Source organism: Megascapheus bottae, chromosome 19 (genome assembly GCF_031878675.1).
Source record: "Megascapheus bottae isolate mThoBot1 chromosome 19, mThoBot2.hap1, whole genome shotgun sequence".
In the NCBI taxonomy this organism is placed as follows: domain Eukaryota; kingdom Metazoa; phylum Chordata; class Mammalia; order Rodentia; family Geomyidae; genus Megascapheus; species Megascapheus bottae.
Genome location: NC_143527.1, coordinates 40,488,130 through 40,512,394, shown reverse-complemented (window position 1 = coordinate 40,512,394; position 24,265 = coordinate 40,488,130). Strand labels below are relative to the sequence as shown.

General features: G+C 39.5%; 1 protein-coding gene across 7 annotated transcripts in view; it reads left to right on the top strand.

Moving 5' to 3' along the window:
* The window catches only part of Dlgap1 (DLG associated protein 1), a 772,435-nt gene that overhangs the window by 385,146 nt on the left and 363,024 nt on the right, over nt 1-24,265 (top strand). For all 7 annotated transcript variants that reach the window (XM_090353401.1, XM_090353399.1, XM_090353404.1 and 4 more), the window contains one exon: nt 3,586-3,681. The gene's annotated coding sequence lies outside the window, so the exon portion shown is untranslated. The remainder of the gene's footprint in view (nt 1-3,585; nt 3,682-24,265) is intronic.

Below are 24,265 nucleotides of genomic sequence, written 5' to 3'. Positions count from 1 at the left end.
AACTGCCTTCCTTTACGCCAACAGTGAGAGGAACAAGGCAATAATCAGGAAAGAAACTCCTTTCACAATAGCCTCAAAGAAAATAAAGTACCTAGGAATTAGCTTAACTAAGAATGTAAAGGACCTTTTTGACGAAAACTTTAAAACCCTAAAAAAGGAAATTAAAGCAGAACTAAGGAAATGGAAAAACCTCGCATGCTCCTGGATTGGAAGAATCAACATTGTGAAAATGACAATCTTGCCAAGAGCTATCTACAAATTCAATGCAATACCCATCAATATCCCAATGTCATTCTTTAAAGAAATAGAAGAGGCAATTCAAAATTTCATATGGAATAATAAAAGACCCTGTATAGCAAAAACACTTCTTAGCAGAAAGAACAGCGCTGGAGGAATTTCAATTCCAAACTTTAGACTCTATTACAGAGCTATAATTATCAAAACAGCTTGGTACTGGCACAGGAACAGGCCTGAAGACCAATGGAATAGAACTGAGGACCCAGATATTAAACCACAGACCTATGGCCACCTAATCTTTGACAAGGGAGCCAAAAAAAATAGAATGGAAGAAAGACAGCCTCTTCAACAAGTTGTGCTGGCAGAACTGGTTAAGCACCTGCAGAAAACTAAAGTTGGATCCTTCTTTGTCACCTTGCACTAGAATTAACTCCAAATGGATCAAAGACTTGGAGGTAAAAGCTGACACACTGAAAACTTTACAGGAAGGAATAGGAGATACACTAGGCCTCCTTGGCACAGGTAGAAACTTCCTGAATAAGGACCAAGAATCACAACAAATCAGAGAAAGGCTGGATAAGTGGGACTGCATTAAACTGCAGAGCTTGTGTATGGCAAAGGACATAGCTAGTAAATTAATTAGGAAGCCTACAGAGTGGGAGAAAATCTTCACCAAGCAAACAACGGACAAAGGCCTCATATCTAAAATATATCAACAACTCAAAAAATTGAATCACTCCAAAACTAACCTCCAAAGTAACAACCATCCCATTAAAAAATGGGCCAAAGACTTAAAGAGAGTCTTCTCTGAAGAAGAAACAAAAATGGCCTATGGACACATAAAGAAATGCTCAACATCTCTGGTCATAAAAGAAATGCAAATCAAAACAACTCTAAGATTCCACCTCACTCCAGTTAGAATGGCCAGGATCAGGAAAACGAATAACAACAGATGCTGGAGGGGATGTGGCCAAGAGGGATCACTACTACACTGTTGGTGGGAGTGCAAACTCGTTCAACCACTATGGAAAGCAGTGTGGCAGTGCCTCAAAAGACTAAACATCGAACTCCCCTATGACCCAGCAATTCCACTACTTGACATTTACCCAACCATCCAGAAACAAGGACATACTAAATCCACTAGCACAACAATGTTCATTGCAGCACTATTCACCATAGCAAAGATATGGAACCAACCTAGATGTCCCTCAGTTGATGAGTGGATCAACAAGTTGTGGGATTTGTACACAACTGCTGCTGTCAGAAAGAATGACATCGCCCCATTTGTTAGGAAATGGAAAGACTTAGAAAAAATCATATTAAGTGAAGTAAGCCAGACTCAAAGGAACTTAGGCTCAATGGTTTCCCTCATTCGTCATAATCAGTAGAAACCTTGGGCTCTCCTAGCAGAGATCTGCAATAGAGCAAAATCTTGATACATAAGGCCATATAATGTGAAGCTAATTGAAAGGACCTCCAGGATATTGAAACAAAAGCCATATAATGAATGATTGTTGTCCTTAATGTACTATGTTGTCTCTCTTCTCCTTTGCTCTCCCTTGGTTATCTCATATTGTTATAGTATCTCACTTTGTTATCTGATATATTGAATTTATTGGTATTTGGATATTTGAAATCTGATAGGGAAGGGGGGAAAACCAAGACGGGTGGGGGGTGTGGGGGGGGAGGGAAACGGGTACCAAGACACGTGAAAGGGTATCAATGTATGTGAATTAATGCACCTTCTATCTGGCAAATATCATGTAACCCTTTTACTAATTACAATAAAATAAAAAAAAGAAAAAAAAAGAATCACACAAACACTATTCAGGTGATATTTCTTGATCTCAAGACCAAGTCTGATGAAAGGGAACAAAGGTGAGGATGTCAGCAGAGTTAAGTACACTTTTGTACAACAACTTAATGATAACAGCACTGAGTTCTAAGGCCATTGGGAAGAATGAGCATTTGCTTCTTGACTAGTGAGATAGGTTTCATTTAGGGATTCCATGTGACACAAACCCTAACAGCCAGAGATTCTTGGAAGAAGAATAGCAAAAACATTTCAGAAGGTACAGCACCATAGGAAAATGCAGGTATGAGAGAAGTAAGGTGCATTCTCTGACCCATACTGAATGATGGAAAGAAAATGCCAGAGTGGAAGCTGAAACTAAAGATGACACCTATAGTTTTTATGGACAAGTTAGAATTACTCCCTTGTAAGTAGAATCCTGTGGGAATACAAGTGCTTTAGAGATATTAATTAGTATAGGGATGAAGACAGATTGAGAAATGGTTCTGTTGCCTTTGATGCTCAAGCTCATTAACTCTCAAGTAATTGGCTTGCAAACCTCCCATCTGATACTCACAGTCCAAAGCTTCCTTAGTCCATCATATCAGATGGGACATTTGAGTCAGAGACTCCAGCTTTTAGCTTCTATTCTATGCTTACTAGTGTTGCTTACTAACTCTGATGTCTGGAGAAGTCACTAGACTTAGTTCAGTGTTTACTTTTTTATCTCTAAAGTAGGAATAATCATATACATTCTCTGCTTATTTGGAGAGTTCACTAAAATAGCATAGAAAATATGCTTAAGATGCCCATAAGAAGGAAGACATTTGCAGGCTGGTTAGAAGAAAGCCTTAGATAAGGGGGACAGTTCTTGAAGAATGACAGCCACAGATTTGTCTAGCTAGTGAAAGTTAAATAGAGTTTCCATTAAGGTGACTACATGGGTTTTTCAAACCTGGCTGCCATCAGAAACCCATGGCATCTTTTCTGAATTGCCCACTTCACAGGTAGGCTTCTGGCATCTTGTCAAAAAATAAACAAAACTCCCTCACAATTCCCAATAAATCTTGATGTGTGCGGCAATGAAAAGCAATGCAACAAGGTAGAAATAAAAGGCACTTACTTAGCACTTAGTTGCTATGGCCAGTCATGACAGGAAAAGTTCCATGAGAGCTATAAACCCCTAAGGACAAATTGCCTTCACCGCTAACACTCCAAGATGCCCCCACTTCGACATAATGACATACCAACTAAATAGGTATTTGGAAATTACATATTTCAGTAGAGTAAATGCAAGAGAGATAACCTAGAAAACTGGTGGAGGGCTTAGAAATATAGTTTCCCAAAAACAGAATAAGGAAATGTTTGGGGGGGTTAAATTATGAAAATAGTTTTAGACTTAAAGTAAGTAGATTTGATGAAAAAAAAGAGAGAGAGAGAGACTCAATGTGTGCAAAAGAAAGTGATAAAGCTCCTCCTGTCATGTAAGTTAGTCAGTGCCTTATACTTTTATTTGTGTGTAACCAGGACACTCAAACTCATTGTACTTCTCACAGGCCCCATCTCCTTTCTGGGATCTATTGAATGTCACTAGAAGGTCCTGTGTATCTGCTCCAGAGAACACCTGTTGGATGACAAAGACGCCAGGAGCAGTAAGTCCACACCGTGTGAGGGGGGTGGGAGGAGCTTTGTGGAACCTCTAGGACCTGCCACCCTCAGTGAAGGGTATCTTCCTACCATATTTCTCCAACCCAGAACATACTGCAACACACACACACACACACACACACACACACACACACACACACACACACACACACACACAAATGCCCAAACTGATTCTCTTTCCTTTGCTTGAGAGAAAATTACTTTGCTTTGTATAGTAATTTACCAGAAATCAGTACTGTTTCTCCAAGCTCAGTACTAACACTGTAACTTCAAAAAATATGCCTTGGGGGCCGGGAGTGTGGCCTAGTGGTAGAGTGCTTGCCTAGCATGCACAAAGACCCGGGTTCAATTCCTCGGTACCACATACATAGAAAACAGCCGGAAGTGGTGCTGAGGCTCAAGTGGTAGAGTGCTAGCCTTGAGAAGTCCAAGGACAGTGCTCAGGCCCTGAGCCTAAGCCCAGGACTGGCAAAAAAAAAAATATGCCTTGGAGTTGGGGATGTAGGTCAATGGCAGAATGCTTGCCTACCTTGTACAAGGCCTTATGTTGCGCAACATAAATGCTCCCCAGCATTTCTAGTTTGATTTCTTGGTGGCTTTCTAAATGTTTTGTTTTAGATGAAAGCGGAGAGGTTCCTGGATAGTGATTGTTATGTATTGTGTCGCTGAAATCAAGTGTTGAACCAGCCTTTTTTTTGATAACTCACTGTTCTCTTTTGTTGTTTTGGGTGTTTTCTGTTATGGATCAATGAAGATTCTGGTAGTTATGTGTCTTTCTGGAAAACTAATACTAACTGAAGAAGCAGGGGCTGGGTTACATTAATATCTAGGTAAGTGAGCAGGCTGATGCAGAAGGCAAGACAGATGGCTGATAGAAAAAGGAGAAAAGAGGACCCATGGGGGTGAGGGCTCACCTTTCCACCCATGAACTAAATAATTTCTGCGCTCCAGAATATCCCGGAAATAGAAAAAAAAGACACACTAATAACTGGAAAAAATACTAAGAAGTTGACCAAAATTCCTGTGATGCTTCTTTAATTATTGTAGAAATGGCATCAGAAAGAGAAAATAATTAAGCGGCTCAGAAATACAAAGATACATATTGCTGAAATCAAAACATTTTTGTTGGTAGAAAGAGCAGTACTTCTACAGTGTTAGAAATGGCTCAGGATGCTGGGGTGTCAAGTAGGACTAAGGAGACTTACTCAAAAGGAACTTGGCAAGACAAAAGTTAACTTCTGTGTGGAAGAGGGTGTGCCATTAACTGAAATCTTGGTGAAAAAGCTTGCTGATAGAGCAGATGGGCTGCTCCCTTTTTATCCTTAACCAGCAAGCCCTGCCCCTCAGTTCTGATTAGCCCAGCTCAGATTCACAATCTGTTCAGATTGGCTAGTTTGAAGAGGGTAGGTTGTATTTACATAAAGTGACCAATCCTCTACCACATGGGCCTTAGGAGAACATCAAAGTCTAAAGTATAGCATGGTCATTTCCTGATAATAGTGTGGAAGAGTTATCCACAGATTCTACACAGCCTGGGGATGGAGGAGATAGATGAATGTGAGAAGAACTAAGGAGCTATCTACTATGGAGGATTCAAACATTAACATGAGTAGACACCTGTTTGTTTAAAGAATATACAGATGGTTCCTGGCTTCTGATGGCTTGGCTAAAGATTTTTCAACCTCACAGTGTTACAAGTGCATATTCACACAATCATTCTGTGTTTGCACTTTCCATGATATCAATACTTGTGTTTCACTGAAGGATTTGCTGTTAGTTTATTTTGGCCAATCATAGGCAAATGTACAGTAAACCCTTTAAGATAGATTTGGCTAAGCTGTTTAGTACATTAAGAATATTAGGTGTGTTTTCAAAGTATAATATTATCAGCAAGATATGGTGGCATGCTTAGCATCTTAACTACTCATAATGCAGAGGTTGGCAAGATGCAGAGATTGGAAGGATGATGGTTTGAGGTGAGCCTAAGTAAAAATTGAGATCGTATCCCAAAAATAACCAAAGCAAAATAAGAGTTGGAGGACTGGCTGAAGTGTAAAGCTACCAAGAACAAGGTCTTGAATCCTGCTAAGAAGATTTTTAAAAATAAGTGCATTAGGACATAATTCCACTGTTAAGTAGACTGAGAGTTTCATCTGGAGGATGAAAATATTTAACTTCCAAAATTACACCATAGATACAGCAACTAGGATAGTAAAGGCAGAACCACACAGACAACATCTACAATAAGAAATTAGGAAAATATACCCCTGCAAATCAAATACATTTATTGCAAATGTCTGTGGACTGAGTAAGGTACTAGTGATATGAAGACCAGTGGAGTGTTTAAAATTTGATAAAGGATGCAGAAAGAAGTCAGAGTGGCATCTGATGAGCATAAGAAACAGAAATGAAAATTACCAATACTGAAGACAGAGCTGGGTGGTTCATCCTGGAGGAGCAGCTGCAGTCCACATTCTTGCTGGCTCCAATTTGTGGCTGAAGGTAAGAGAATTAGACTGTTCTGGACCAGCCTGGAGTCAATGGACCCTTAAATGGGTCTCTGAACACACTTACGCTCCAAACAAATTCCCATATGAGAAAAAAACTGTCAAAAATAGAATCCAAGTAGAACAGGAAATATATATTAGGAGCAAAATTGAATAGATGGAGAAAAAATAGGTGAGAAGAGACAGCTGATATTAGACAAATGAAAACATACTTTCCAAGACCCCTAGTGGATGGATGGAGAGAAATGTGTATATAAGTTTTAGTTATATGAATGACAATGACTAGGAATAGGACAATGTAATAAAAGTTGGTTCATATGTTCTCTCTGTTTTTTGCTCTTCTCATCTCAGCTGCTATAATAGTATGGATAATTGCATATATATATAAATATATATATATATAAAATGGGTACACAGGACTAATGGATAGTTCATGTCTCAGCTGGGACTATGTGGAACAACACATGTTTTAATTATACTACTCAAAATGACACATAAATTGGAATTGGGAATTATTTATTGCTATGCCAGAATAATGACTCATGCTTATAATCCAAGATGCTTGGGAGGCAGAGATATCACAGCCCAGGAAGGCATTGTGGTCTATGTCTGTCATCTCAGGTACACAGAAAACAGAGGTAGGATGATCTTGGTCCAAGGCCAGCCCGAGCAAAAATTTGAGACCCTGACTGAAAAATAACTACAACATAATAAGCTGGGAGTGTGGTAGAAGACTTTCCTACCAAGGATAAAGCCCAGACTTTGATCCCAAGTACCCTAAAACTAATTCTCTGAAATTTCATTTAATATTTTTGGACCACAGTTGATTTTAGGCAAATGAAATCACAGAAAGCCAAACCAGGTATAAGAGAATGCCACTATATCTATAATCATATTCTGATGAGAATGGAAGCCAAATTCTAATAGTTTATTGACCCATATTGGAACAACTCAGGTACTGAAAGAGTGGGACACATGCACATAGGTATATAGACAGATACACAGACAGAGATATATAGATTTCAGATTGCCCAATAAAACAAAATCCAACAGTCCAGGTCAACATATACACACAAACTTTTCTCTCCCTGAATAATAGAATATGAATGAACTTTTCCAAATGGAGAAAAGTCTATAACAGGTCAACATATACACACAAACTTTTCTCTCCCTGAATAATATGAATGTACTTTTCCAAATGGAGAAAAGGCTAAAACTTCTGCTGTCTTTTAATCAAAAGAATAAAGGATTAAATATCCATACGTATTAATTTTATATAATTAATACGTTAATGTTAATTGAAAGATAAATCACAGTAGTTTAAAATAAACCATATCTTCATATATGGGAAAGAATTTGGTAAAGAAAACAGGGATAAAACTAGATTTGTCTTGTGAATTTGACTTTAGGCTCAAATAAATTTTTATATAATCACAAAACAAAATTGAACTTACAGATAATTATCTGCACACATCGAAAGTAAATTATGCTGGGCACCAGTGGCTCATTCCTGTAGTCCTAATGACTTGGGAGGCTGAAATCTGAGGATCGTGGTTTGAAGCCAGCCTGGGCAGCAAAGTTCATGAGACTCATTTCCAATTAATCACCAAAAAGCTGAAATTGGAACTGTGGCTCAAGTGGTAAAGTAGTATAACACAAGGAAGAAGGGTGAGGAGGAAAGAAAGTGGAGGAGAAGGAGAAAGAAGAGGAAGAAATGAGGAAAAAGAAGAAAGAAAATGAAAGAATTGGAAGAGGAGGAAGAGGAAGAGGAGGAGGAGGAAGGGGAGAAGGGAGAAGAACATTTCCCAAGCTCTGGTTTCAAACCCCAATACCAGCTCCAAAAATAAATAAATTAATAAATAAATATTTTTTTAAAAAAAATCCAAGACAATTACCCTGCCCATCCAGTAGGTGGCAGGGCAAGACAAAGAGGTCTGATAAATTCTTTTCTTTTTGTTCAGTGTTGCTGGAGATGGAACTCAAGATCTTAGCATTCTATGCAAGCCCTCTATCACTGAGCTTCACTTCCAGGCTACCAGTGATTTTAAATGGCAGTAAATACACACACACACACACACACACACACACACACACACACACACACACACACACACACACACCTAGAAATGGCAGTATAGTTCAATTTGTAAAACGCTAGCCTTGAGCAAAAGAGCTAAGGACAGTGCTCAGATCTGGAGTTCAAGACCCAGAATTTGCATACACACACACACACACACACACACACACACACACACACACACACACACACACACACACACCTAACAAATAGATGGGTATTAGTGGCTCACATCTGGAATCCTAGCTGGTTGGGAGGCTAAGATTGTTAGATTGTTGACATTATGGTCTAGAACTGACTGGGGTTTAAAAAAATGGTCCACAATACCCCTTCTCACGATGAGCTGGGCACAGATGAGTGTCTCTAATCCTAGCTAGCAGGAACCTTAACAGGTGGATTGCATGCAGTCACAGAGGAAGCAAATATCTAGAGGACAAATGAAAAGCTAAAGTCAGGGTTAGAGGAGGGTTCTGTGTTAAGTGAGCTGACTTGGCAAGCATCAAGCCCCAATTCTGAAAAGAAAATTCTAAAAGTATCTCTAGAAAATAGTGGGAAGAGACAAAGTAGTGAATGCTCCTACCCAGTACAAACTGCTCTAAACACATAGTTAATGAGACATGTTTATCTTTATAAAATAATCTGTCTATTAAAAAGGAATTTATCATTGCTTTGAAATCTTTAATGAAGACTTGCATAGTTACTATATTACTAAAAAAAGGCTTTGATATAAATTCACTAATATACTTCCATTTTATGAAAATGGACTTACTTAAAACATTTTCTTGAATAAATGTAATGCAGAATCAAATTTATATGTTAAAAAAAACTTAAATTCTTTCACTTCTTGTTTGGCTCGGATTAGACATGTTACTACTTCAAATATCAGAAACTTTAAAAGTATAGACTTGAGCTTGCTTAGATCTTTGACAGTTCTTACATATTTACTACAGTAGGAACTCAAATGTATTAGGTAACTTTGTTTTCAATTTCAAAAACTATTTAATACTATCTAAACTTCAACTTCTGGAGTATATTTTTTCATTAATGAAAAATCTGTATCCATTGTAGCATGGTTCAGTCTCTAAACTGGGACAATAAATATCATATGATATCAATAACCCCTGAGAACGTACATAAATACAGTGTACATATTAAAAATGAATCTTGGCATTTTTTTTTCTCACATGGCACTAAACTGGGAGAACACTAGGGGGCAGTGCTGTTAGCACAAAGCTCTGGAAGGGATTGAAAAGAGTTTAAATCAATTACCAATGATTAATGAAATAAGTAGAGAATAATGGCAACCAAAATTCAGTTTTCTGAATTTATGTGGACTGTAGGAATGTGAGTATTATTCATAGTCTCTTGGATTAATCTCTCAGCTCAAACACTCGCATTGCAGTTACAGAAGTCTCACTATATGTTCTGTCTCAAATACAATACTGAAAACAAAGATATCAAGTACAATATCAAGAGCTAACTCCAATAGCAGCATAACCTTGTCAGTGTCTCTCATTTTCACTCTACTTCCATCACCATTCCCTTGGTTTCCTCCCCTTTTTCCAGGCTTCTTTACTAGCCCCTTACTTCTCAAAATATCTTGAAAAAGCCAGCAGCTAGCCAGATCCATGGCCTAGTGGTAAAGTACTCACCTAGCATGCATGAAGCTCTGGGTTCAATAATTCCCTGGTACCACATACACAGAAAAAGTCAGAAGTGGCTCTTTGGCACAAGTGGTAGAACGTTAGCCTGGAGAAAGCCCAAGGACAGGCCCTGTTCAAGCCCAGTACTGGCAAAAAAAAAAAAAAAGGAAAAGAAAAGAAAAGGCTAGCAGCTGGTTCAGCCCAAGCAGAAAAGTCCATGAGATTCTTATTTTATTAACCTCCAAAAAGCCAGAAGTGGAGCTGTGGCTCAAGTGGTAGGAGTGCTAGCTTTGAGCGAAAATACAAAGGGACAGCACAAGGCTGTCCCTAGCTCCAGGGCTTAATTAATTCAGAATGTTGATTACTACCTGCAGAAAGAACAGACCAAAACTGGCAAAAAAAATATCAAAAACTACAGGTAATTATTTATATTTTCTAAAATCATATTTCTGTCTGCTGGAAGCATACAAAATTCTGTGAGTAGTGGCTTTGGGTATGTATTGCAGTGTTTGGATGTAAGTCACATACATTTTATGCAGAATAAGATAAACACTCACATATATTCACATCAGAGCTAAGAGAACAGAGAACTAAATTCTACAGCCTTCTTAATATGCAGCGAGTATTCTAATATGCAAGCAACAAATCAATTTCTTAAAATTAGAGTCATAAGTATTATCGGTGCTATACTCTGAACTGTTTGACCCACTTCAGATTTTAATAAATAATGCTTCATAGTTTACATGATTTTGTTTTGAACAATAGCTAAAGTCTGGAAGGTGTCATTTTGAAGCAGGTGGTTCAGGTGATTATAGTGTGCTTGATTAATATAATTAATCTTAGTTGATTTTGATTCATTTCTTCAGATCCTTTGTACTTGGAATTTCTATAGCCTATGTACTTGGAGTTTTATAAATAATAAATGGTTTGTCCTCCCGTAGGCAGAGACAGGCACCCAGGTTTCCACAAGTAGAAATTTCAGCTCATTGTGGATTCTGTAAGTTGGGGATATTTTTGGTTCCTCTAATAACAGTCTGAATCCCTCAGGGGGGAAAAAAAACCCACGTGAGAAGGTTGAAATGAATTGGAAGAAAGATTATTTGCAGAGTACTGAGCAGGGTGGAGAGAAACTAATCCGGGAGGCTAAGGTACCCAGAGATAAACACAGTGGAAAGCTGCCACTTCCCCTAGCCTGCAGGAAAAAACTGCATGGGAGCAGCAGCCTCTCCAGAGCCTGCAATACCTCCAGCAAACAGTGCTAGAAGATGCAGAGAGTGAGGGCAGAATGGCCCACACCTCTTCCTCCCTCCCTCTGGTCCCAGGCCAGAGCCTCACCTTGACCCACCATTGCAAGGCAGTCAAAGGCCCCAAAAGGAGGGCAGCCCTATTGTTTTCGCATGTACTGTCCACTGTCTCCCTCTTACAGAGGTTTCTGGAGGGCTGCCCTTGTCTTGTCATTTCATTCATGACACCCTTACAGAACTCAAGGGAAAAGATCGTTTGTAGGGAAGTTTGCCTTCAAAAATGTCAGGCTTTCCCATGGAACCTTTTGTTCCCCCATCTCATACATCTTGTCTTTTGTGTGATTCAATGGCAAGCAATTTCTTCTGTGTAAAAATCCAGCTTTTCTTCTCTACTTCTTGACATGACAGGCTTTTAAGTGGCTTCAGCACCCCTTGATCTTGAGTGCTCAGAAAGGGATTCTGGGAGAAGAAAATCTCCCTCTCTCCCTCTCTCCCTCTCTCCCTCTCTCCCTCTCTCCCTCTCTCCCTCTCTCCCTCTCTCCCTCTCTCCCTCTCTCCCTCTCTCCCTCTCTCCCTCTCTCCCTCTCTCCCTCTCTCTCTCTCTCTCTCTCTCTCTCTCTCTCTCTCTCTCTCTTCTCTCTCTCTCTCTCTCTCTCTCTCTTCCTTTTCCTCTCCCTCTCCCCCTCTCCCTCTCATTCACATGCAAGCACCTACAAAACTTAATTCAGCCCAACCTTAATTTCACCCTCTTGTCTGATTAATTTGCGGCTTTTCCTTTCCTTGGAATATTCCACTTGAAACTTGAGCCAGAAAGGAAAAAATGCAAAATATGTTATTACTTTCATATATTATCGGCTCTCATTACTCCATTCTTCCCCTCCCTTTGTCCTCTTCTTTACTTTTCCTACAAGGCTGAAAGTATATTTCAGTGATTTTTATTCTAAACAAACGATTATGAAAGACTGATGGCTTTGTCAGTCACATATAGACAAAGCTCTGTATGAAAGTAATGGATAAAAGCCAAAGGCTCTTTTTCTAAAAAGCATATCCTTCCCTGGCATTTAATCAGTGAATAAAATTTTCTTCTGTTATATTTTCTCTTCTTTGAATCTCTCCACTATTCAAGAGAAGCCTTGGCTGGTTTTCTTTGTGGAGTCATTTCCTTCTCTTTTCCCTGCCCTGTCATTGATTCCTACCTTCTCCCCACTTGAATGTTGGGTTTCTGTCTGGCACCACCCCAGAAGACTTTGCTTCCAAAAAATAGATGAGGAGCCAGGAGTTTGGCACAGTGGTAGAGTGCTTGCCTAGCATGCACGAAGACTGGGTTCAATTCCTCGATACAGAAAAGGCCAGAAGTGGTGCTGTGGCTCAAGTGGTAAAGTCCTAACCTTGAGGAAAGCTCAAGGACAGTGCTCAGGCCCTGAGTTCAAGCCCCAGACTGGAAAAAAAATGTTTGCCTGGAGTTTGGCCTAAGAGTAGAGTGCTTGCCTAGTATGCACAAAGACCCAGTTCGATTCCTAGGTGCCACATACATAGAAAAAGCTAGAAGTGATGTGGTGGCTCAAGTGGTAGAGCTCTAGCCTTAAGAAAACCCAAGGACAGTGCTCAGCCCCTGAATTCAAGCCCCAGGACTAGCAAAAAAAAATAAATAAATGAGAACAAGCAGAGTGGTTTCCTTACTTTTGTTGTTTTATACTTTTATTCCCTGTGCAGATTCCCTATATACAGACTGTCTCATACTGACTTGCTTATCTTCTAATTTGTTTGGGGCAAAATAGAAACTGGATTTTGATACCTGAGTTTTACAAATGGGTCTTGAAGATTTCATAGGGATCCGTGAGAACGAAGTGAAGAAATATTAAATAAATATCCATTCCCAATGGGGGGGAAAAACTGGGAGAAAGTGAAAGAAGGTGTGACATTGTCTAAAAAGATAGGTCCTCATTACCTGACTTAAGAAATATGAATTCCCTCCTTATGTATTTGTGTATTTACTGATGTCAATATTTATAGTTCAAATTATTTCCCAGTTACTATCAATGACACTTTAAATGAGCAACTTTTACATGAACTATTATTTCTGAAGAAGAAAAGCATTAACAGATGTGGTTAAGGAAAAAAAAATTGTACACTCAATTCAAAGGAATAATAAAGACCACCAGACTTCTTTACTTTCCAAAATACTGAACTAGTCCAGGAAGTTCAAAACAGGGATTTCCCTTTCCAAAATGTGTTTAAGTCAGAGCAGGGTTCCAGTGGCTCACCCCTGTAAAATCCGTCCTACTTAGGAGACTAAGATCTAAGGCTTAGGCTTCACAGCCGGCCCTGGCAGGAAAGTCCATGAGACTTTTATCTCCAATTAAGCACCAAAAGGCCAAAAGTAGAGCTATAGAGCATTAGCCTTGAGTACAAAAAAAAAACCTCAGGGTTGGCACCTTCAAAATTTTAAGTACTCAAAGCAAGGGAGAGCAATACCAGTACTTAAGTATAAGGAACTAAAACACTAAAACAGGAAAAATTTAATGCACATTTCAGGCATATGGAAAGAAACCCTGAGATGTAAAGGGTTCTTTCTGCACACATTGTCTTGTTAATCTCAATTTATCTTATCTGTAGTAAAAGGGCATGCATGGATTAGCTATCAGAGGAGAGAAATATTCTGATGTAAAAGCCAGTCTCTAGAGATAAAATCTCTTCCATTTGTCATTTAAAAAGAAAAAGAAAAATCTTAAAGAAATGCCTTTTTCTATGGTCTTTTATGTAAAAATTATGACAAGCGAGGGCCAAATATATAAAGTTGTTAGTCAGAATGAGACAACCAACAGCTATATTGAAAAATGCTGAAAGTAATAATTTTCTTTTTGTGAGGAAAGAGGCCATAGTACAAATTCCTAGAATCCCAGCCTGAAGAGTAGGTGAGAAAGTCACACAACAAAGCAGGAGTGTGTGAAACAGCATTGTGTAGTTTCAGAGGCTTCAGCTCCATTCAGACATAGTTCATGCTAAAGGCCTGACAGAATGTGTCCTCATGATTCCCAGTCTGCATGGGTAGAAGCTTCCAGAAAAGACCTCACTCACCTGAGTCTGCCAGCACAGACCACCAGAATACACAGCACTGCCCACCACCTCTGTGATGTAATTTCAAGGACTTTCTGACCTAAATTGCTCCCTTCCCACAAGCCAGTGTCCTCAGACAGAACTCGCATGTCAGCTTTGGCTCCTGTGTAAGCTATTAGTCTCTCTCATCTACTCAGCTCTATCTCAACAACAAAAGGAAGGCACCCAAACACAAGGATTTCATCTCAATCATTTTTTTTTTGCCTTGAACTCAGGGTCTGGGCATTGTCCTTGAGCCTCTCTGCTCAAGGGCAGTGCTCTACCACTTGAACCACAGCACCACTTCCAGCCTTTTCTGTGCATGTGGTACCAAGGAATCGAACCTAGGGCTTCATGCATGCTAGGCAAGTGCTCTACCTCTGAACCAAGCTCTTGAGCCCATCTCAACCATTTGGACCTTTAGCAAGAAAGTCTGAGCAAGATATCAAGTGAAAAATCTTTATAAAAGTATCAGAGCTTTTTTAGGAGATATCTGTATTTTTTTTAACTTCAAATGAGAATGATGACAAGTCAGTGTATGTTTTGGGAATCAATAAGGCCAAAGTGTTGACATCTGCAATTAATCCACCTATCACGTTTGAATTTATTTATAACCTCTGGCAAGCCATCTTACCACCGCAACATGAATATCTCCATGGATATCTCCAATTGGCATTCATCTTCTAGGAACTGCTGAACATCACCATCATGAAAACCCCCAGAGAATCCAGAAATCTGTACAGCTCTGTCCATGTGTCTGGCCGGAACACCTAGGGTCATCTTCTCGTCATCCCATATGGCTTTGCCTTCTCACATGGTGTCCTTTCCATTTCTCAACTTCGCTGGACAGATTCATTGACACTCATCCTGATGTCCCCTCTTCCCCCCAGAAGCACAAGATGGGGGACAGGGAAAGAAGCTGAGTAGCTAGTCAAATACAAGAGCAGGCAGGAAGGGGTCTGACATCCCTAAAATCAAATAAAGGGTCTGTGATGAGAAACTTTGGACTTAAGAGTTATGCCTGGTGTTTCATTTCAGTTAAGCAATGATAGTCAGTTGATGCCAGCCAATAGCTAAGCACGGTCATAACCACCCAGCCCCACATTCGCAGGTGGCCATTAAAACTAGTTTCAGCCAGACGCTGATGGCTTATAGCTCCTATCCTAGCTACTTAGAAGGCTGAAATCTGAGAATTGAGGTTCAAAGCCAACCTGGACAGCAAAGTCCAATTAACCACCAAAAAGCTAGTTCAAGTAGCAGAGCACCTTGCAGCACTCAGATTCTGAGTTCAAGCCTATTGATTTCCAGGTCTTGATTGAAAATGAAGAAACAAGTGGCAGAAACCATGGAGAAAGTACGTACAAAGTTGCCAGTCATCTTACATTTTTCAACATGAAATCCAGGAGTTAAAGACAAAAATCCTTTAAAAAAAATTGCTCTTAAAAACATGCCTAGAAATTTAGCTACAGAAAAAAGACATAGTCACTATAAGAATATTAGCCTTTAATAAATTATAATCTCAACTGTAATGAAGTTATAAAAATACACATACCTGAGCATATTCTTTTTAAACTTTAATAATGATAATAATTAAAACATTAGACCATGATAGTGTTGTGTGGGTTTAAATACATAAAGCCCTGGAAGCAGATCCAAGGCTGACTTTTTTTTTCTAATGTTATATAAATGACATCTTGTTAAATAGAAGAAAAAAAAACTACTTTTAAACATCTTTTCTCCAGACAAAAAGTGTAGTGTTGGCCCCTGGAAGCGAGTAGGAAAGGAGATACTGCTTAGCCTGGGGCGGGACCTACGTGTCAGCAGTCTCCAGTAGAGGCAGCTCAGTTGTCCCACCTGAAACCCAAGCCATACCCCGCCTCTTCTTAGAAAGAGGAAAATGCTCTCATGTTCAAAGCTAGGGCATTCAGATTGCTTTCCAGAAAATAATCAATTTTTCTAGAAAGCAATCGTATTTATAAAGCAATTATCAAAATGTTTAACCGTGACACAATCCATATGACTACATAAACAGGCCCTGGTCCTGATGGTCTTTCGTGGGTCACACATTAGCTACATAGTTACAAAACCATACAGTACTTTTGTGGAAGGCAGGGAGTCACCATGAAGGGGCTGGGTAGCCACAGAGCCGACAACAATGGGGAGTTACTAACTGGTACAGAAATGGCTTCAACAATGGTGAGGGAGTTCAACAAACTGGAGGGCTGCTCACTAAATGTCAATTCTGAGTGTGTGTACATGTCCTGTAAATTCTGGAAAAGAAAATCCACGTTTGATTAGGTTCCTACTGAGAATGGTTATACTACACTACAAATAGAAATTCGGGAGAGCTGCAGCTATTCTTTTCGTGCGGTCTCTTAATCACTCAAATTCTTTGGACTCTTTCAAAATATTTAGGCATTCATTATCTTCAAAAGGAAGTCATGATGCTGTGGCTCATTAGCCTCGAGAAAGACCAAGGACAATGCCCAGGCCCAGAGTTCAAGCCCCAGGACTGGCAAATTAATAATAATAATAATAATAATAATTTTAAACTCAGGTCATTACAGACAGTTCAACAGTAAGTGCAAGTAGTTGTTTTGTATTTATCATTCAAAATAAGATAATGAGGGCCAGGAGCATGATCTAGTGGTAAGAGTCCTTGCCTAGCAAGCACAAAGCCCTGGGTTTGGTTCTTCAGTTCCACATACACAGAAAAAAGCCAGAAGTAGTGCTGTGGATCAAGTGGTAGAATTCTAGCCTTGAGAAAGCTCACGGACAGTGCTGAGGCCTGAGTTTAAGCCCCAAGACTGGCAAAATAACAGAGAGGGGGGATGAGCGGGGGGGGGGGGGGGAGAGAGAGAGAGAGAGAGAGAGAGAGAGAGAGAGAGAGAGAGAGAGAGAGGGAGAGAATGAACACCGGGCACCATACCTGTAGTCCCAGCTACTTGGGAATATTAGTCAATAGGATCACTTAAGCCCATTTAGTCAGACCAATCTAAGAAAACATAGGGAAAGCCTATTTCAAAACTAAGTTCATTGCAGTAATACCAGAAATCTCCCAACTGTACCAGTTGATCTGTAACTGTTCCTATAAAAGAAACATTCACTGTATTTATTGAAATAATTGGCTTCTTCCAGTAGTTTTTGACACTATCTACCTGCATAATAGGCACATGAAGGCAAATGAAGGAAGGCTTACAAAAAAAAATCAAGGTAGCTGAAATGGAAGAAGTGGTAGATTAGGCTAGTGTGGGAAGAAAGTGTTCTTGAAGTTCTGGGGAGAGATAAGAATGGGAAACAAGCTTGATATGTGTTGAGCTAGGCTGACACCCTGCTACATCATAGTGTTTAGATTTCCCATGTTCAAGGCAGATCTGTGCTGCTTTAATAGTCCAAAAAGTATTTCGCATTGCTTTTCTGGCTCTGGGGGAAGAGTGCATATGACTTAAAATGGAGAGCATTTGGCTAATGGGTAAGCAGCTGTTGGGAAGCAATTGAGTCATGCTGGGATATTTATGGAGCAAAACTATTTTTTCAAGCCTTTAAAATGTAAAGAGGCAAAAAGTCTCCCTACAATGCAAAAGCAGATGTTTCGACATTTGTGGACAATGCTAGTGAGTGGTGACGGTGTATCAACTTACCTGTTAGAGCCTGTGTTTGTCTTCCTAAGAAATACTGCCTAAGTTCTAATTGAGCAGAGAGAATTCAGACAGTTCTTTTAGACATTATTCTATGCCTGAAAGAAGAGTAAAAGACATGATAATGGCCCAGTTCCAATGAAATAACGTCTGGTAAGAGAACTTTCATCAGATGCTTAAAAAAATGAAGCTAATAATGAAAACGGAAATTTTAGAAATGACAACCCTGGGAGGGCCATAGGCTATAATTAGTGTAACATTTTATTTGCTTCTAATTTAATAGCTAATATTTTTCAGAGCTTACTATGAGCCAGGCCTTGTGCCTTTGAGGCTTCTTGCTGAAAGAGCACAGTACTCCACTGGGAGTTTCAGAAGGGAATCAAAGCAACATCATAAATCTCCAAGAGAAGAGGGAGAAAGTAGGCTCTGACTGGAGCCAGAAATCAGGGACAGCAGCTGCTTTGCAATACTACCTTTGGTTCAGAGATGCCCACTAATCAAAGACAGCCAGGAGAATGGGCGGTGATACAGAGCGTGCAGACAGGTCCATCTCAAGGCTCCTGAAAAAGAGTGTGACCAGGAACTCAATGTGAAATTGCCATTGAAGAATCTGTAGCACAAGCAAATGGACCAGATTTCCAAGAAGGAAAAAAAATGACTTGAGCAAAAAGTCTGAGATAAAAAATAAGAACGAGTCCCTTCTGGTAGACTGAGCACAAGTTTGTGAATGGGATCATCAGATGATCCCAGGGGAATGGAGAGCACTTGTGAGGAAAAACAATGTGCGTGTTGACCCAGAACCAAACATTACAACACCTACTGAGCAGCCAAAGCTTGGAGGGCATGGGAAAGGCTCCAAGGTCAAAAATGTATTTGCAGTAGAAAAGGTGTTCTGAGCTGCAAAATAGGCCTGGGGACAAGATAGGCCCAGAGGCAGGGAATCCTATTAGTGGTTTACTGTAGACTTGCCTGTGAAACAGACCCACAGTGGCCTCACAAAATGGAGGCAGAAGGAATGCCACAGAAAGAAAAATGAACCCCTCACAAAGGAAGATGACTGCTTAGCTTCAAGAAACACTTGAAAAGAAAAATAAAGATGGTTTAGAGTCTCTGATTAGGGCAATCGGATCATGTGATATGAGTGAATGGAAACTCAGAGAACGATACACTATGCCTAGACTGCTTTCAGAACAGGCATCTGAAGAAAATTCTCACAACTTGGAATTAGTAAGTGGAAACCTTGTACAGAGGCAATGTGGGCTAATTGAAACAATACAGCAGATGAAAGGATGCTGCAACAAAAATCATACTCATGGGAGACTATTGAATACCTAGGCCAGGTATTGTCATGAATACCTATAATCCCAACTATTCATGGAGGTAGAAATAGGAAGATCTTGAGTTCAAGGCTAGCCTATAATTAGCAAACTTATCTCAGAAGCACAACTCAAACAAAAGGACTGGGGCATGATACCAGTCATAGTATGCTTGTCTAGCAGGTATGAGGCCCTGTGTTCAACTCCTGGTCCCACAAGATAAAAATAAATGACTATATCCCTACCCTCTGAATGAAGTTGATTTTTCTCAGTAACAAAGTACCGTAGACTAGACATTTAAAACAGGAGACATTTATCTTAGTTTATTTTGGAGTGTGGATATTCAAGATTAAGGTGTGAATAGAGTCAATTTCTTTTGCAGCCTCTCTCCATGGCTGACATACTACATGTTTTCTCATGTCTTCCCAGGGGCTTCCTTCTGTGTGTATTTGCACAGATTTCCTCCCCTTATTAAGACATCTGTCACACTGGGGCTTGAACTCTGGGTGCTGTCCCCTGAGCTCTTCAGCTCAAGGATAACACACTGCCACTTGAGTCACAGTGCCACTAATGGTTTTCTGGTGGTTAATTAGAGATTAAGAGGGATCACTACTACACTGTTGGTGGGAGTGCAAACTCATTCAACCACTATGGAAAGCAGTATGGCAGTGCCTCAAAAGGCTAAACATAGAACTCCCCTATGACCCAGCAATTCCACTAATTGGCATTTACCCAACCATCCAGAATCTAGGGCATACTAAATCCACTAGCACAACAATGTTCATTGCAGCACTATTCACCATAGCAAAGACATGAAACCAACCTAGATGTCCCTCAGTTGATGAGTGGATCAACAAGTTGTGGTATTTGTACACAATGGAATTCTATGCTTCTGTCAGAAAAAATGACATTGCTCCATTTGTTAGGAAATGGAAAGACTTAGAAAAGATCATATTAAGTGAAGTAAGCCAGACTCAAAGGAACTTAGGCTCAATGGTTTCCATCATTTGCCATAATCAGTAGAAACCTTGGGCTCTACTAGCAGAGATCTGCAACAGAGCAAAACCTTGATACATAAGGCCATATAGTATGAAGCTAATTGAAAGGACCTCCAGGATATTGAAACAAAAGCCATATAATGAATGATTGTTGTCCTTAATGTACTATGTTATCTGTCATCTCCTTTGCTGTCCCTTAGGTATCTCATATTGTTATAGTATCTCACTTTGTTATCTGATATATTGAATTTATTTGCATTTGGTTATTTGAAATTTGATAGGGAAGGGGAGAAAACAAAGTGGGGGTGGTAGGGGGAGGGTTATGGGTACCAAGACATGTGAAAGGGTATCAATGTATGTGAATTAATGCACCTTCTATCTGGCAAATATCATGTAACCCTTTTATTAATTACAATAAAAAATAAACATAAAAAAGAAGACAAAAAAATAAAAATACAAATAAAAAAAGAGTCTCACTGACTTTTGTGCCCAAGCTGGCTTTGAACCACAATCCTCAGATCTCAGCCCCTGAGTGGTTATGAATGGGGTAGATGTACAATTCAACTCATCACAGAAAACTCATAAAGTGCTAATGGGGTAGATTACAATTTAACTCATCACAGAAAACTCATAAAGTGCTAACAGAAGCAAATGACCAGAGTATCATCTTTCCTCTCTTCGCTTGTGTGTTGAATGACATTCTCAGAGATCTCGTCCAATTAGGCAAATCACATTAGAAAATAAATCTCACAAGCCTAATTCTTAGCATCACATCTTGTCAAATCCTGAATCAGGCAAAGCATGGAGTGCATGATTCAAAGGTGACCTACAGAAAGCATATGAGCATCTTCACTGTGCCAGATTAACTAAGTGTCAGTGACATCAAGGCACAGTGAATTTTTAAGGCGATTTTGTTTATGCCAATAAAATCTACATCCTGAAAGTACAGAGAAAATTTTAATGAAAAACAATGAAGACATCATATGCTTTATCTTTGGAATTTTTTTCTAATTTCAAGCAACACTTACTACAGACATTTCAGAAGTTTTTCTGTCCAGTGGATTCCCTTTATTTTCTTCTTTCTCTCCCCGGAAGTCATTTTTAATCTCCTCTTTCTGCCTGGCGCTGGTGACTCAGGTCTGTAATCCTAGCTACTCAGGAAGCTGAGTCTGAGGACCACTGTTCAAAGCAAGCCCAAGAGAAGGGCAGTAGCCTTGAGCTGAAGAGCTCAGGGACAGCGCCCAGGCCAAGTTCAAGCCCCACGACCCACTAAGAAATGTTTTATTTGTTTTGTTATGTATTATATATTTGCCTATGTGTATATAGTCAGGATGTAAAATATATTTGTCAGTAATAGTTAAAAAGAAATGTTTCTGACTGGAGGCAGGTAGGGGTGCTGTATCATCTGGAGCAGAGGTGAGTCCTGCAGGAGGAGGAGTGAAGACAAACTTACTTCCCCTGGCTCTTCCCCCTCTTCCACCACATCCTGCCACTGCCTGTGATTGTACAAATGGCCACAGCCAGACAGGAAGCAAGGCAGAGCTCCTGGGCCCAGACTACCTCACCCTTCTGGAGACCTTTAAGCAAACAAGCAGGCTTGGATTTCATTCTTGAATCCTTTGAACTTAGAATTAAAAAAATCCATTTATATACCTTTGTATTCATACTAATAAAGTATTGCTATTATTTTTTTATTGTAATTAGTAAAAGGGTTAAATGATATTTGCCAGATAGAAGGTGCATTAATTCACATACATTGATACCCTTTCACATGTCTTGGTAGCCATTTCCCTCCCCCCCCACACCCCCCATCCGTCTTGGTTTTCCCCCCTTCCCTATCAAATTTCAAATAACCAAATACAAATAAATTCAATATATCAGATAACAAAGTGAGATACTATACCAATATGAGATAACCAAGGGACAGCAAAGGAGATGAGAGACAACATAGTACATTAAGGACAACAATCATTCATTATATGGCTTTTGTTTCAATATCCTGGAGGTCCTTTCAATTAGCTTCACATTATATGGCCTTATGTATCAAGATTTTGCTCTATTGCAGATCTCTGCTAGGAGAGCCCAAGGTTTCTACTGATTATGACGAATGAGGGAAACCATTGAGCCTAAGTTCCTTTGAGTCTGGCTTACTTCACTTAATATGATTTTTTCTAAGTCTTTCCATTTCCTAACAAATGGGGCGATGTCATTCTTTCTGACAGCAGCATAGAATTCCATTGTGTACAAATACCACAACTTGTTGATCCACTCATCAACTGAGGGACATCTAGGTTGGTTCCATATCTTTGCTATGGTGAATAGTGCTGCAATGAACATTGTTGTGCTAGTGGATTTAGTATGTCCTTGTTTCTGGATGGTTGGGTAAATGCCAAGTAGTGGAATTGCTGGGTCATAGAGGAGTTCGATGTTTAGCCTTCTGAGGCACTGCCACACTGCTTTCCATAGTGGTTGAAGGAGTTTGCACTCCCACCAACAGTGTAGTAGTGATCCCTCCTGGCCACATCCCCTCCAGCATCTGTTGTTATTCGTTTTCCTGATCCTGGCTATTCTAACTGGAGTGAGGTGGAATCTTAGAGTTGTTTTGATTTGCATTTCTTTTATGACCAGAGATGTTGAGCATTTCTTCATATGTCTATAGGCCATTTTTGTTTCTTCTTCAAAGAAGACTCTCTTTAAGTCTTTGGCCCATTTTTAATGGGATGGTTGTTACTTTGGAGGTTAGTTTTGGAATGATTCAATTTTTTGAGTTGTTAATATGTTTTAGATATGAGGCCTTTGTCCGAGTATTGCTATTATTATTTAATAATAAAATACCTTTGGCTTTCAACTTTGGACCTGGGTGAAAGTTAATAGATGAAAAGCACTACAATTGCATGTCTACTTTGTAATCTACTTGAAGCACAAGATGCTTATCTCCTGTGTTCCCTTTTATTTTTCATATTTACTAAAAAGTACTCCTATCAATTAGTCCAGTACATCCCCCTTTTCTCTTGGTGTATTCCCATTATGGGTTGCTCTGATTTATCCTAATGAATTTGTTGTACAATAGCATTTGACAGTTGTACCTGAGAAATACAAAGTATATTTATTACCAAGATACTCTTGGGGGAGATTTTGTTATTACACTTACATAATTAACCCTAATGGCTACAGTAAGTATGGGAAGGTATAAAGGGAATGCTTTCAGTTCCCATATTTTTCTGAAACTCTTCATTTACCAGGAGAGGGGGCAGAGAAATCATCTCATTTTTTTTTCTCTGTGAAATTTAAAACTAAAGCTGCCATCATTTTAGCTAAAATAAAATTAAATGACATCATATCTTAACGGGGAAGAGGGAGAAGGGTAAATTGCATAAACACAGCAGTATTCAGCTCATCCCGAATTCTGCGTGTTCATCTTTGTGATCTATTTGCTTCATCCTGCTCAGTAGAGCTGTGGTTGTGTTGCTTTACCTGCAGTGGCAAACATTAATCAAACTTACCATTATTATTAAGCAGTCATTAAACGCCCACATCCTAACACAGCAAATCTGCTTGCTTCTCACGCACGCCTTCCATCATAAACACAGACACGACTGATAGATTGAAGTATACCTTTAGTTCTAGAGTCTTTTTCTCTACATAATCTACACACAAAAAACCTTTTACACGAAATACATTAAAAACTCCAATAAACATCTTTGGCTAAAACTTCTTCATTACCAGCTAGAAGACAGACCTAGAGGACTTGGTTGAAACAAACAGGCTCTCTTCCTTTGTCAATAATTCAAGATTTGCAGAGTTTTATGGATTATTTACTGCTAGTTTTTAAGTTTTAAAAAATTTCATAGTAACTTATCCGGTAGGATTTTTTTTTCCAGTCCTGGGCTTGAACTCAGGGCCTTGGACTTTGTCAAGGCTAGAGCTCTATCACTTGAGCCTCAGCACCACTTCCAGCATTTTTCTCTGTATGTGGTACCAAGGAATTGAACCTAGGTCTTCATGCATGCTAGAAAAGCACTCTACCACTAGGCCAAACTTCTGGCCCC